The following is a 15969-nucleotide window of genomic DNA, read 5'->3' as shown; positions in this document are numbered from 1 at the left end:
GACACCTTATCTAACTTAAAAAACGTGCTTTCTTCTCTTAACATTACTTGTTTCCATGCGTAGGTGCAACTGAGTGTTACCAACAGATGTGTCAACGTGCAAATAACGACCAAATACAACACGTCCTTACTGACCCAATCTTTTGCACGCTTCAGTACTCTCAGAATTGCTACTTATATTTTAAGTTGTGGGCTTTGCAAGGTCACGAGAGCATATGGGTTCGTGTAGAAGGCTTGAATTAACTTCTCATCTTTAAAATATGAGTGTGAAATATAATGAAGGTTTGTTATTCCAACTATATAACTGTTCCAGAATTATTCTTAATTATGAGCTTTCACAGAATACTGATTAGAAGGAAGCTTTTAAAATTCCCATTAGACCCAAGCTTAAGTAAATCATTATTCTACTGCAGCAAGGACCAAAGGGAGTTTTTGGTTTAATGCAAATTCTGAGAATTGTTGCTATTTTTACTACTGACATTAATTACTTCCTATAATTTTATTCTGCTCTTTATGCCCAATAGACCGAAATGAACAAGATGCAAGTGGACTGTACAGAAAAACCTTTGAAGTAGCCTGAAGAAGACTGGTAAATATTATTCTGGAAAATAGAATGCCACTGAGGAGCTTACAGAGCTTAAAAATACCCCGAAATACTTCTTAAAGCAGGCTATTGCACTGCTATCTGGTCAGAAAGGGACACCATTACTCTGCACAGAATCCCCCTCTAAAAACTTGCACTGATCTCAAAACTGCCCACGAGTTTAAGGATGTGATTCATATTGCAAATTTGGGGAGATGATACCGCCCAAGCACAGAACCTGCTGCACCTTTACACAAAGGGAGGCACAAGAATTTCTCATAAAATTCTCCACACTTCCAAGGACAAAATTTTCACCTCTCCTCCACCCTCTGAAGTGTACTCATGATAGCCAAGTGTGCTACAATTCAAAGTTTACTTTAAGGTTCCCATACAGTGATTTTCCTTCCCAGCTGTTATCAGTGCACAGCTGGAGTTAATATGCTTTCCTCTTGTTCACCATGTTTAAACTGGGCTGAAACAGCTGCTTCGTTTGCTCTCAGCTTTGCAACAATGGTATCTAAGTGTCAGTGGCAGTTTGCTCAGGCAAAACAATCTTTTATCTCAAAGTGTCCAGATTGAATTTATTCAGTACTGGTAGTGAAGGAACCAAAATGTTAGTAACCACTCAGCTTTCCAGCTACATGAAGTGGAAAAATTAGTTTTTCCGCATCAGAGAAAATTCAGTTTATGGTAGTAATTTCTTTCCCCTGAATTTCTTAGCTGGAGCCATAAACGTGAGTCAGTAAATAAATACAAATCACCATTTACAAGCAGTTGCCTTTCCATCACTAGGTTGAGTGCCTTCATTCGAAAGAAAGGCTATATATTGGTGTTGATGATCTAACAGTAATAACACAATTCTGTATCTTTTGCACTCCTAACATGAGAAAGGCCACATTTTTCACAGTAAGACTATGCAGACTATAATATTCTTAGACCATAATCCACTCCCCACCCCCCATTTTATAGATAAGGAAACATTCATACATTTCTTTCTATCTGCAGGCAAACATAAAAGCAATTCGTCACTGCCTCTTCTACAGAAGAGTACACTCCAATTTCTATTTCCAACAATCTATTTCCAGATTGTTTTGTAGGCAGGGCATAATCAGTAGCTAACAGCAAAGTACATAGACACAAATTTTAGAGATTCCAATTCAGTTTGAGCTTAAATACTGCATTTTGAAAAGTAAGTTCAAGCAGTAAGAAACTGGAATGACATTTAGGCTTTACTGCCCTTTAAAAAAATATAATGGTTTAAAAGCCAGTCATGAAATTTGCACTTGTGTTCCTACACTTACAGCATGGCCGGCATTTATCGAGGAACAGATCATTTTAGCACAGGCTTCCCTCATGATGCTTAGAGCACCTCACTTTGTTCATAAAAAAAAAATTTAAATTAAAATGTTTTTAAAAAAATATCCACATAATTTAGCTACAGAGATAAATGTTTTTTTTTTTTTTTTTTCTTCAGTTCATTTATTTTATTGTATCTATATTTTACATAATGCCTACGAATAGGCAAATATTTCCAGTGCATGTAAAAGGTTTTGTCTTAATCATGTGAGACAGAAATTTATCAGGTTCTGTTTTATATTTTATTAACTTTAAATGAACAAACAACCTTGTAGAAAACTAAACAAGTACTTACTGATCTTGACATAAGCAGGTACCTCTATCAAAGGTTAAACTTCACCCATATGCCAGGACCTGTTGCTGGTGTCCACTCCTCCAAGATCTTCAATATATCATTTAAGAGTTGTTAAAAGGCCGTACTAACATACATCTGTCTGGGAACAGATTTACCAAATAAACCAGAACTGCAGGGAGACCTTTGTTTGGTACACTACTGAATTCCAGAGCAGTACTGACACCCCAACAACACACGTTAACAAGGAGCTGGGACTCCTTGATCCTCTCTCTAAATCTTGGGGTCAGTTTCTGTTAGGCAATGTGATTACTTTAAAGACATCTGCCACTTTGGAGATACTACAGCGAGAAAAGGACAGGAGGAAAAGAAAAATTATCGCTGATTTTCAGACAATAAAAAAGTAGAGAAATCAAATCACTTGCAGCAGAAGGAAGTGCAGCCGGATCTCATTACTGTCTCAAATTCTCTTTCTTGGTGTTCTTCAGCAATTTCAGTAATCTTTTTCATTTCTCTTTCCCCAATATCAAGCCAAAGTAAGATGATAAAATATAATTCAGCAACAGTCCTTCCCCACTAATGTAGAAGGAAAGCCAAGGTTATTAGAACATCCTGGAACCAACAAAGTTTAAAGGCGAACCACACACATACAGAGTCCAGAGAATTACAATCACTACTATTTTAATGGGTTTAGATGGAGAACATAAATTATCTTAATGATTTCCAGATTTCTCTGATAGAAATTTTGAATGAGCTAAATCAGATAAACAGAGTATCGAAGCCTTCAGTTCCAGATGCCGCCAGAATGATTACAAGACAGAGATGTTTGGAGAAGAAAGTAAATATTTTCAACAACTCATTAAATAAAAAGAACATGATAGAAAACGGATGATCACAATATTAAATATTAAAAGCTGAAAACAGTCTCAAAATGTCAGGTCTTAGCTGCCTCATGACAAAGGAGTGTGTTTTGCAGCAAGTTTGTAGGCTGCGGATATATTTTACTGCATTTAGTCATAGTACTGCTCCACAGGAGTTGGTCAGGTAACAACACACTTAAAATTTTGCAATAGAAACAAAGGTGAAATATCTGATCCTGAACTGGGAAAGCTGGCTAAGCCAGAGGTTTCAATCGTTATGAGATTTATTGCCAGCCATAAACATATAAAGCACGTTCTCAGATCTGTGTTCCAGAAACACGTCACAGCAATATTTCTAGTAGCTCTAAGTTCTCACAAAGCACGAGGTGTAAAAGAAAATATCCGGAAACGGGGATGATCAGTTGTTATCAAGCATTTGGGACAGATCTGTGAATGATGTAAGTGTCTACAACTCCAGTAGCCCCAGAGGAACAACAGCTGAGGATCTTCCCTGTGGAAAAAGCGAGCTCAAGCTTGCTGTTTCACACCTCTGCCAAATACCACGTTTACCTCTTTGCCTGTCTGCATTTCAGACCCAGGAGATGCAGTCAATTCCAATCATGAAAATCCTTTACAGAGCATAACAGCACCACCACAGGTCTCCAGACGATTAACAGAAACGCAGCACAGCACAAGCTGCTTCTACTGCAGGTCAGACGGGCTCTCTTTGATGGCACAGGCACTGCACGTGGTTTAACTTCCAGAGCCAGCTGTTCAGCAGTTTTGTTGCTGGAGGAGAGCGTCTGGGAGCTGTACACTGAGTAGGGCTCTTTGTTTGAAGAGGGGTAGCTTGTGATCACTGCATCTTGAGAAAAGTGAACACTAGTAAAACAGCTTAAGTGATTCCCAGAAATTTGCCCCCAAGTATTTTACTACTCTATGAGTGTGGATGGCACAAACGCGCACACACCCCTACACAGATGCATGGCACGGGCATACACTTCCCAAAGTTTACAGTTAAAAAAAAGTCCTATATTTGTTTTGTGATTGTAGGCAGGTCTGATCTGTAATGCCCACATAGGACACAGAGGCAGTTCAAATAGGTCTGAACGTGTGAGCAGACACAAGCTTTTGTTCCTATTCATCAGAAGCCTTGGCAGCAGTAGGTTGTCTGAAAGGAGAGGAGAAAAAAGAAAAAAACATCATGTCAACACACACCTACAGGGTGCATGATAAGAGGCTCCTATTTATCTATGCCTGGTTTGGGAAAACCCCACAACAGTGGTATCTGCAGCAACTGGTGGGTGTGTGTACATAAAACCTTCTCCTCCACTGGTACCTGGAACCTAAGGGAAAGCATGAAAACTCGGAATTTGCAGACGGATTATTTTCTTGGAAAGCAGAATAGAATAAAGAAAATGTGACAGACTTCCCTTTCTTTTGTGCCTGGAAATAGAAAGGGATTTCACTACAAAAGCAGTGGATCACAAGGGAGATGCTGAAATAACACCACAGAAAAAGAGAAGTTATGGAAAGGGTTTTGAAAGGCAAGCAGAAAAACATGTTCATGAGAGACAACTTGCAAACAACTTGACATAAACACAATAAAGAGATGGAAAACATTTCTAATGCAGCAAATAAAGAAAGAAAAAGTGTAACTGTACATATAAAACTGAAAGAAAAATAGACTATGCATCATTTGTCCAGTTTAGATAATGTGGATTTTATGATGGACTGTTGCACAGCTTTCCTGGGGCAAAGAGCCTAGGAGCATTTTTACACAGTTACACAACTAAATGTGGTAACAGAAGTAACACAGTAAAAAGTTGTTGGGAAAAGTGTTGTGCTCCATGATGCAAATAAACCACCAACTGCCTAGGCACAGGAAGCACCTTCCCACTTGGGCAAATGGGGGCACAACTGCCCTCTGGGGAGCTTTTTTTTTTTTTTGGGGGGGGGGGGGGAGCATTTACATTTTCCTTGTGGGCTTTACATTTTCCAGCTGATTGCAGAAACAAAAAACAGAACTAAATGGGCCAGCAGGCCAAACCAGCACATCTTTTGTTGCAAATTCCTTTCATCAGCTTATGGTTTCTCAAACAGAATCTTACTTTTTGAGAGCAGAAGGACAGTTACACTCCTTTGTTCCCACCTCCTGAAGCATTGACACCACTGGATTTCAGCCACTTTCCCCAGCACTACATTGAGCAACCTGAGCAGGAAGATGTTTGATTTTCATTTCACAGGACACTCTAATAGTTGGTCATCTTTACTGTTAATATTTTAGCCAATGTAATTTTTTCCAGTGAGTTTTTTTTAGTTGTTGCAGTTTTTATGTTTGGAAAGACAATTATCAGTAGTATGTCTTTTTTTCCCCTTAGGCTTTAAAAGATTGAAATCTAACCTCTTATATTTCTCCTCAGTAAGCTAAATGGACAAAACTATGTGGACATATTTAAGGCTGTATGTTTTACACCATCCAAATCTGATTTGTACAGTTCTTCTCAATATATTATCCCACTTCTCCAACCTTTTTCCATGCTGATACTACAGTTGAACTATACACCTCAGATTCAACAACATCACATGACAACCTAAGGTGAGAATGTTGTCTTTAAATAACACTTGCAAGGAGAAAATTGCTCTCATTCCCACAGCACTGCACTGAGATCCCAAACTGTGACCAGTCCCCCTGTGACTCTGCATCCTCCTGACTGGATTCTGAGCAAGTGGAGAACGGAGGAGGACAGGAGATTGCAGGGAGCATCCCCTGATGCCTGCCACAGCATTCACATAGAAAATAGTCTGCTGGACTCTCCTAGAGATAACACTTACATGTAATGTGTAAAACCCTTACAATCAGCAGGAGTCCTCAATACTTCACCACTAGCAGTCAGGACATGACAGCTATACAAAAATATTACCTATACACCCGTAACAGGCTTCTCCTGAGGCAAGAACACCACCTTAGAAGTCAATTCTTAGCTGAGCCTTTGTCGTAATGGAAAAAGCAGAGCTTGCTGGCATCTCACTAGCTGTTTTATATGTTCTCATGCTGAGAAGGTTTAGCTGCAAAGGAACTGGGTCAGAAGCTTTGCCTGGAACAGCCACGTCTTCCTATGTACGGTTGTGAAAGACTATGCAAGTCTCCTTCTCCCTCCAACTTCTCTGACCTGATGAAGATGATCTAATGCATGCCTCCCTTCCTCAAGGCCCTGAGCTGAACCCTGTGCAAAGAGCACTTGTGCAATCTAGTTGTGGTCTCCTTGAGCTCAGCAGCTGCTTCTTCCCAGGGCTCCAGACTGGAGAAGGCCAAAAAGCCTTCATCACATCCACAGACCAGACAGACCACCAAACCGAAAGTCACAAAGTAGAAATAATTGCTATTGCCTACTTCCCTGAAGAAAAATAAATCTGAGCAGGTGTGCGTCTGAGCTATTGTGCTACAGGAACAACTGCCTCTGCTCTTCAGGCACCCCTTGGAGAAGGAGAACAAGCTCTGGCAGAAGCAGACGATCAGAAGTCGTTCTTCTGACATGCCCCCCAGGGACACCCAACTCTTAGCACTATAGCCTTGCACCTGCAGCTCTTAAATGCAGACATAATCCAAGTTTGCCCCAGTATGCAGAAGATTAATAATATCATTTACAAGGGCCAAAAGTACATTTTTCATAAATCTGAGCCAATTTTTCTCATGTGAGATTTATGTTTGAATTAAGAAGAGAACATTATAAATCTATCCCATGACAAAGCTTAAAACTTGGGATTTTAATATGCTGAATCCCCTATGCACTGGGCTGTAAAAGTTGATAGAGATAGTATTTCTTCCTAATGCTGCATTAGGCAAGGAACCAATTCATCCAATTACTGTACTGACAACACTGTTTCTGTGAACTGTAGATAAATTCACTGACTTGGACAAGGATGTACAATATGGTATGTATTGGGGCAGTAAACACAAAGGAATAAATCCGTTATGTTGGACTGCAGATCATTTTGGATTCAGATGGAAAACAGCAAAGCAAGAGTTGAAGTCAGGACACCAGAGAAGAAAACTTAGAGACTGAAATCTCTGTAAAAAAAACTTGGCCTCTGATGAGAACATGGAAAGAATTCAACATAAGATAAGTCCTTTGCTCTAAGCAGATTAGGAAAAAAATCATGACTATCACTGGCGGTTACTTTATAATCTAACTTAATACTTAAGACTTTCTTTATGTATTCTGTGTCAGCTTTTAATCCAATATTTTCTCCTTCTGCAGTAAAGCCGGCAAGCAATAAAAATAGAACCAATAGCAGTCCCTCTATAGCCCTGATACCAAAGAACTGGAAACATCTGGATGAATTTTTCAACAGGGCAGCCAAGAAGGTGGTATTTAGACAAAAGCATCTGTCTGTGCACTGGGGTTCCCTAGCAAGACTAAATGTGTCTAGCTTTGAGCGCAATGCAACACTGAATGTCATCCAGAAACCCTCAGCCAAGTGCCATGACCATGGAGCCACACAGAAAACACATGGACAGGCATATAATATCCAGACAGCTCATGAAAAATAGTTCTTCTTGTATACATGGAAAAAAAAAAAAAAAAGAATACATAAAAACCCAAACAGTCTTGCATGGAAAAGTACAGTTTCATTACCACTAATACTATTTTAAAGGAACTCTGGTGACCTACAAGAGTCAATATGGAGCATTTCTTTATATATACTTGCACACACACATTTAGTTTTTGGTGAAGCAGTTTCTTGTTAGTTATTTTACATTAATTATATAATAGTTATTTTGCATAAAATTATCATTCTGTTTAATGATGAAAACAAGAACTGCAAATTACAGAGTTTCCATATAATGAATATTCTCTATTCAGCTTCTGGTAACATTCTATAACCGGTTAAAACACCAGTGAGAGGAAGGAAATATGTAATTCTATAAATCAAGGTTAAAAGACTATGGCTGGGATTAAGAAAGGAAAGAGGTGACTCCAGTACATATCATACATGAAAGAAGATTAAATAAATGACTCAAGAACAGGAAACTGGAACTGATCTTAATTAATTCAAATCCAAACCAGACTGGGAGTATAGCTCTACAGGACATGTGCACTGAGCTCAGGACACTGCCTAAACACACTTAAAAATAGAAGTCCAGGAGGATCCCATCTTTATAAGGTCTAACTGTTTATTATTTTTTGCTTTAAACCCACCCAGACCAGGGGCCCACAATCCCTTTTAACAGCCCCAGCAGCTCCTTTCAGAGATGTGAACAGAATGGAGTTGCTGGCAGCTGCCCAAGTAGATGAGTGGTAACCAGACACTGCATAAAGGAGGTATTTAAAAAGAATTTTACACAGACATTGGAAGAAATCAGCAGAAATCATAACCATCCCAACTTACGGGAGCACCTAACATACTGATTATTGGCCAGATGCTGCTATTACTACAGGGCAAGGCAGTGGGGCTCCGCCTGGTGCTGCAAGCAGAAGCTGGCACCATGAATTTACCATTCCCCTTCTCCCCTCTCCAGACAGAATTGCTTAAAACAAAGTGAGCAATGGCTACACCGAGAATGTACTTTTTTTTATTATCCTGTTGAATTTAAAAAAACACCCTTCACAAGAGATTTTGACCTATGATTTCACACATTGGTGAAACTAGATCTGAAAATAAACATACCACTAAGCTGAATAAATCCAGGATGATTCTGAAGATGTTCCGGGTTTGGTCAAAGTTTAGTGAAGGAAGATTTTTAGTTTCCTTCCAATTACTGCCAAAAAGAGAACCTGAACTGATGATTAAAAGGCCTCTATCTAAAGGCCTCAGACTCATTTTAAAAAAAATAAGTTAAAACAAACAAACAAACAAAAACCAACAACAAACATGTTTGGATTTTCCTCTACTGGGAACTAAAACTGGCCTTGAGAACCTTCTTGAGTGCCCTTCTTAAATTTACAAATCTCTCCAAAATGGGACATGGTGTTTGTTTTTGTCTCGGTTCATCACTAGCCACAGCAGCACTGCTAGGTCGAGCTACTTGTAAAACCTCCTTCTGGCTACCCCTCCTCTCTGCTGTACAGCAGGCACTTCCTTCACCAGATGTCCACAAAGTAGACTTCCTATATGAATTTTGCCAAGGGAGCCCGCCTCAGTCCCCTTCTGTCCTACCCCCCTGCCCCTGCCAAGCCCTGGCTGAGGGTTTGGATATCTTATGGCCACATGAACCACCCCGTGCTGTGCACGCTGGCCCAGCTTCCACAAACAGGGTGGAAAGGGCCACCTCTGCCCCCTTGGCGTGGAGATACAGGGGCACTTTGTAGGAGTGAAAGGTTGAACTTCTGCACATGGGAAGAAGCACCCCCAGTGCTCTGGTGACCAGCAGCTTTCTCTTCACAGTTCGGATGAAGCTGTGGAGCTATGCATGTGCATGTACCCTGAGCACACTGGGCCTATAGGCCATCAGGGTCAGCCATGCCTCCCTCCGCCTTGCAGAGCCAGGTGGGGAGCAAGGCATGCGCTTCCCCATGCTGGAGCACACTGTACAAGCCTATTTCACAGACTCCCAGGCTGAGGTGCCAAATTAATTTAAGTGCCTAACAGGCTTTGAGGCCACTGGGGTATAGTCCTCCTGCATTGCTTTCTTGGGCTTCAAAGCTGTTCTAATTGGCAATGCCACCTTTCCAGATCTTGCTTTTAGGGCTAGATCCGAACCTCAATGCAATGACCACAAGAATTCCCCAGACACCAAAAGGGTTAGTTTGAGGCCTAATTATCTGATTATCTGTTCCTTCCAGTTTAAGTGTAGCTATTAAGTCACAGAGACACAAAGCTTCAAAACAAGTTTGGGGTACAACTTGCAGGAAGCACAAGCATCAAATTTCTGACTTTTTTTTTTTTTCCTGGCACTGCATTAGTGTAAACTTCAGCTGTGATGACAGGCAAGCAAACATTCATTTCATACTAAGCTTAAGAGAAGTGCCCTTGTTAATTCTTCATGGCTTGATGTATTAACATGATTAATGGATGTGATGTAATACAGATGAGTTGAAATCAAATCCAGGATTCAAACCTCTTCCTGGATGAAGCTCTTCAGAAAATTCATCTTATCTGCAAGAGACGATCTACAGGACTTTTTCTCTGAGCAAGAAATTCTTCAGAAGACCAAACGGTATTACTCACCGGAATGACAACACAGGTTTGCCCAAACTCTGTCTTTCCTACCTGAAGTCAAAGTCCACTCTGCTTTTCACTTTAAAGAGATGAGATCTTAAGCTCTCTGCTGACAGAGATTGGGTGTTGTCCTACTTAGATCGGTGAGAGAATATTTACCAGACTTAAGATATCTCAGAAGTACCAATTCAAAGCAAACAAAGTAGTTTTCTTACAAAATTAAAAGTCTGAGCAGAGAAGCAGTAGGCTTGTATAAATACCACACAAAATTAGCTGAATGAGGTCAACAATATTTTTACCAAGCAAATAAATTTAATAAATATTTCCACCAAAGTCAGGAGATACTTCTGATATAAGGCAAAGCAGGTAGGATTCACATGAAGACCAAGAAGGCCTAAGTCAGCAAAAGCCTGGCTGGAAGCTGCCCTTCTAATTCAGGCCCTCTGGGCTCTGCCTACCAGGCATGGTGAGAGCAAGGGGGCTGCTGGCTGCTACCAAGAGGGACAGTGCTGCTCTCCTGTGCCAACAACCATTCATGTTGGATCGAGTAAACATGCAGCTGCATGATGAGTTGGCCCAGTTCACTGATTAGATGGAAAAATAAACTATCGAAATATATAAATATGCTTACAAAAAAAAAAAAAAAGTTTTCCCGCAGTTGACTATTCAAAGGTGGGGCAACAGTGCACTGTTGGGAAAACAGGGAGCCAGAGAGGGACAATCCCCTCCAGAGCTGACCTGCTACTCTGGGGTAACGTAAATTGAAAATGAAACACCTATGACTAAGAAGAACAAAGGCTAAGTGAAAATCAAAATCAGCTGGTAGGAAACAAGTGACAGAACAAACAAGTGAGGTGATTGAGCCTCATGATTAGGGGAAAGAAAATGAGATCAGAGTCTGAGCTTGTATAATAAATAATAAATGAATAATAAATGAATAGCTTATACACGACTGACTGAACAATTCCACCTATGTTCACTCTTTCCACTGCATAGCAAGAAAGAAGATTTAATCACTTGGGGGTTCATCACCCAAATTAAGTGTAGGAAAGGACAGTGTAACTAACAGGACTTCTGTGGAGTCCAACATGCCTTTAGGTACAGCATTCTTAGTAGGTGTAATTTTTACATGTATTTACAAAAATCAAGACACACTTTAATAAAAATACATATTATCTTGAAATTCAATATTCCTTAACCACATGCATTCCACAAATATTTTTTTAATATTCAACATACAGATGGAAAAATGACTAGAAATCAAACTTCCCCACTCCTGAATTCATAGCCTGTCCAGTGAGTTACAGGATCACAGCTCACCTAATGAATATTTCTGCCCTGAAAGCAAGGCGAAACAGTTTTATAAGTGAGGAGTCAGAGACCACCAGACCCGAACAACCTGCAAGTTTATGGCTCTAGCACTAACTTGAGAAATGACAGAAATTCAGTACTTTGCTCTTCATGGCTAGGTAACAGTTCTAGACAAAACCTATTGAATAAGAAGCAAGGAGGGACAGGCATAGCAGTACACTCCCATACTCCCTGCATGTATTTTCACTGAGTCCTGATCATCTAGGTATAATTCAAAGATAATTGATCTCTCCAAGAGCAACTTGTCAAGAAACACCTCACTCACTTGTGGATACCAGAACAGATTAGGCACCTAACTAACACTGTCAAAACTTAAGCCACATCAAGAAGCAGACCTCAATGCATTTAGCAAATCTTACCAGAAAAACCTGAGCTGCGCAGATCAGCAAGTGAGGATTAGGACTGTAAGGGTCTAGCCTTGAGGAGCAGGTGCCCATAGGATCATTTAGAAGCGAAGTGCTTCCCAGTTCTGTCCCAGTGAACTGCTGTTGAGATCTCGTTCCCTTTCTGCACAATCACAACTGCACTGACTGGAAGTGTAAACTGAAGGAATGGCCATGATATCTACCTTTCTATTCTTATCTAGAGAAATGCATCACATGTAACACTTGGCATGCTTCCACACTGAAGGAAAGTTACAAGACCAGCTTACTTTAATATGATCTCCATTTGAGCTTTGGCTAAACTGTATCTCCAGTTACCTAGAGCACTCCTGCAGAAGGTGATCTAGTTAGTTTATTTCTCGCCTGGTATAACAGCTTAGATGTTAATTCACACAGAATATTTTGATTGTACAAGGGCATTTTCTTATAGTAATACCAGCTTGAGGTTGTTTTAAGTATAATTTTTTTTTTATATGAAGGTTTAATTCTGTAACAGCTGAATATGGTTACCGTTTTTCTACCTGCCTCCATTTCTCAAGGTCTGCTGCTTCTTGGAAAATATAGACCCAAGCCAGAGCTTGGAAGCACGTTGTCAAGTTCACACTCATAAACAAGCCAAATGCAGAGGCTGAAAGGTCTTCATGCCAAAAACCCCACTGATATGCTAGTGAGCCTGCAAGGCATTAGAGACGTGCAGCATCACCTGTAACACGAATTGCCCAGTAATATCACCTTTAAGCATTAGTGTTCTGCAAGTTGAATTACTCTGGTAACTTTTAGCCTACATGGAAAAAAACATAGATCGATACGCTCAGGTCCTTGAAGAATTCCGACTTTTAAAATATGCTGTCCCATTCAACAAAACTATCAGTACGCAGGTGAAATATATCAGTTTTACAAAACCTATCATTATGTTGTTTTTGTTTCCCAGGAGTTATCTACATAGCGAGAAAACAGTAATTTACAGATTGCAAAACCATCACTTGCGTATTCACATTGAAACATCCTATTCACATTTAACTATCCATCTATCCCCACGCACACCCCGAGACGGCCTCGATCTGCACCGGGATGCCCCCGCTGCAGCGGTTCCCCTGGGGCTACAGAGCCCAACGGGACGCTTCGGAGGAGCAAGAAAAATAACCCACAGCCCGCCGGGACCCCCTGCCTCCTCGCCGTGCCCCCAGCCGGTCCCTCTCCCCTTTCCTCCCCTCTCCGCTCCCCGCCGCTCACCTCCCGCCGGGCTCCCCGCGCCCAGCCCGCACCTGCCGCCGCGCTGCCTGCGCCGCCTTCTCCGAGGCCGGGCGGTGGCTGCGGCCCAGCCTGCAGGGGGCGGCCCCCGCTCCCCGCTCCCCGTTCCCCGCTCCCCGCCCCGGCCCTCGCGGCCGTCCCGGTGCTGTCCCGGGGCGCTCCCGTGTCGCGGACGGGAGTTCCCCTCCGACCGCTCCCCGCCTCAGCCGGCCGGGTTTCTGCCCGAGCGGCCGCCAGGTGCCCGTGCCCGATACGCTGGCAAAGGCAGTGCCAACGCTGTCCCTCGCCTCGGTATAGCACTATCGGGCCTATGCTTCAGCGAGAAAAGTCATTTTTTATTATTATATTCTTCTAGCAAATGGTATTTCCAGCTGGGATGCCGATCCCTGTCAAGTTAGGCTTTACGCAAGCATGTGAGGGAAAGCCCCTGCCCCAGCCTGCAGGGCAGCTGACTGCTCACACGCGGTGGGTTGCCTCAGAAATGTCCCCAGGAATTTATGGTGCAAAGATCTCACTGCAAAGGTTGTGTGAGTCTCCAGGTGGTTTTGCCTGGCCTCTCCTCTCGAGGCAGGTAAGAGCAGGAAGTGGGGCTGCATTTGTAGGGAAAAAAAAAAAAAAAAAAAAAAAAAGGTGTTTTTCTTCCAGGAAATTTTGCATGCTTCAAGGTGCTTTACAATTTCAAGTCAGATCATCCTAACTGCTCTTGAACTCCAGCCTTTTACGGATTCCCCATCCACCAAGAGTGCAGTTTTTCTACAATGACATGTTTTTATTTTCAATTTAACAGCACCACGGACCTGATGCTAACTAAGAGTTTTGTGCCTGTCATCATGCAGCATAACACAACTACTTCACACCCCAGAGTCACTGTGAGGAGAGAGCCTTGGCCAAAAGCACAGGCTCAGAATATTTGAACTAACAAAGAGTCTCTGTTAGTCTCTGTACAGAGCCAGCAGTACCGCACTGGGATATCACATAGCAGAGTGGTTCTGATTCCTGTTAAGGGAGCTGATGAGATTATGTGTGGTCACTCCTATAAAGCAATTCAAGTAACCTGGTAAACTTCCAAAATTATCTGAGTTCTCTGAGGCACACATTAAGCACACATTTCAAGGCATCTCATTGAATTCACCTACGTGAATGAATTACGTGAACAACTTTCTTCCACTGTTCATAAAAGCATGTTGTTTAACTACTGATACAGTCCCTGTATGCAGCTCGCCACTATCAGATTACGTGAACGTTTTCAAGCTCAAGGGTTTTTCAGGCTCTCCAGCGATTTCCAGTCCTGCCTGAGTGACTCTCCAGCTGCTGGAGTTGGCAGCGTGGGAGCAGCCAGCCTTCAGGAATGCAGATCACGTCTCTGATGAAGGAAGGGACATAATAAAGGGTATTTCTGACAAGGAAGTTATAGGGGGAAAAAAAATTGCAAGTCTACCTTCCTTCTTTCTCAAGGCACAGGAAGGGTCATCCTCCATAATTTGCGGGGGCTTCTTCTCACATTCCTGTTTGTTTTTTTTTTTTTTTTTTTTTTTTTTTTGATGGTTTGGGACACACCTTCCATTCTCCTTTCAGCTGCTTGAAAATTGGACAGTTTGTTTCAATAAACACAAAGTTCAGCTGCACATGGCGAGGGATGTGGCTGACCTATTTTGCATGGAGGGACAGAACATTATTGTGCTATTTTTTTATTACTATTTTTTTAGCTGGGATGGGAACTATAACTCCCATCTCCCTTAGAGGATTTTTGTCCCAATCAAATTAAGCATGAAGATCAGCAACGAAACCCATTTACCTCTGTTCTTTGCTGCCTAGACCTCTCTGCCAACTGCAGATACACTCCTCTTTTCTTGCCTGCCTTCTGCCAGCATATTCAGTGCCCCATGCTCTGCTTGAGTGATTGTGAATTTTTCTGTAACTAAAGTTCACTTGAGAAACCTGGTGGTGTTCTCATACTTTACTGATACCTGCTCTCGGCCTCTCTCTTCCATGCCCATCCCAAGACCATCACTGCAACCATTCATCCTTTCTAGTTTCAGCGGGCTCTGCAGCTGCTCTTGCCCTCTCATGCTGCCTCCAGCCAGGACACCCTGGTGCTAAGATTAAACAAATAATTTGGGCAGGTTTGGGCTGGCTGAGCCAAACCACAGTGCTCTGAGCTCCAGAAGTGCCGGGGTGAGATACTTGAGCAGCACTGGCAGAGCCAGCAGGGAGAATTTATTAGTCTGGCCTACACTTCTCCTCTCATATTCTCCAGCAAGGCCCTTCCCATCTGTTTTGAACCTCTGCACAGCACACTTTTCACTTGTTGCTGAGTCTGTTTTATGCTATTGAATTACAACTTTTTGTTTTGTTTTGTTTTGTTTTTTCTTGGTGAAAGAGTAAAGCCAGAACAGAAGACCACAGAAAGGAGCTACAGGCAGGAGAGCATTTTATCCTCCTTTCCTCCTTGGCCCTCATACCTTTTGGAAGTAGACCTGAAACAATAAAAATCCCACGTGTAAATACCAACACAAGTGTTCTTGAGTAATTCTCTATGTAAAAGCTTACAAACAGACTATAACCCTTTTTCTTTGCTTTGCACAAGTATGCCAGTGAACAAGTTTGTAAGCAGGAATGCTCACAAAGGCTGCCAATTTGCATCAGTCAAACCTGATAAAGTCTCCCTAGTGATCCTCTGCATCAGAAACCAGATTCCACCACTTGTGCA

The sequence above is a fragment of the Aythya fuligula genome, chromosome 5, assembly GCF_009819795.1.
Source record: "Aythya fuligula isolate bAytFul2 chromosome 5, bAytFul2.pri, whole genome shotgun sequence".
Classification (NCBI taxonomy): domain Eukaryota; kingdom Metazoa; phylum Chordata; class Aves; order Anseriformes; family Anatidae; genus Aythya; species Aythya fuligula.
The sequence above is the reverse complement of the archived record's forward strand: the minus strand, read 5'-3'. Positions refer to the sequence as shown.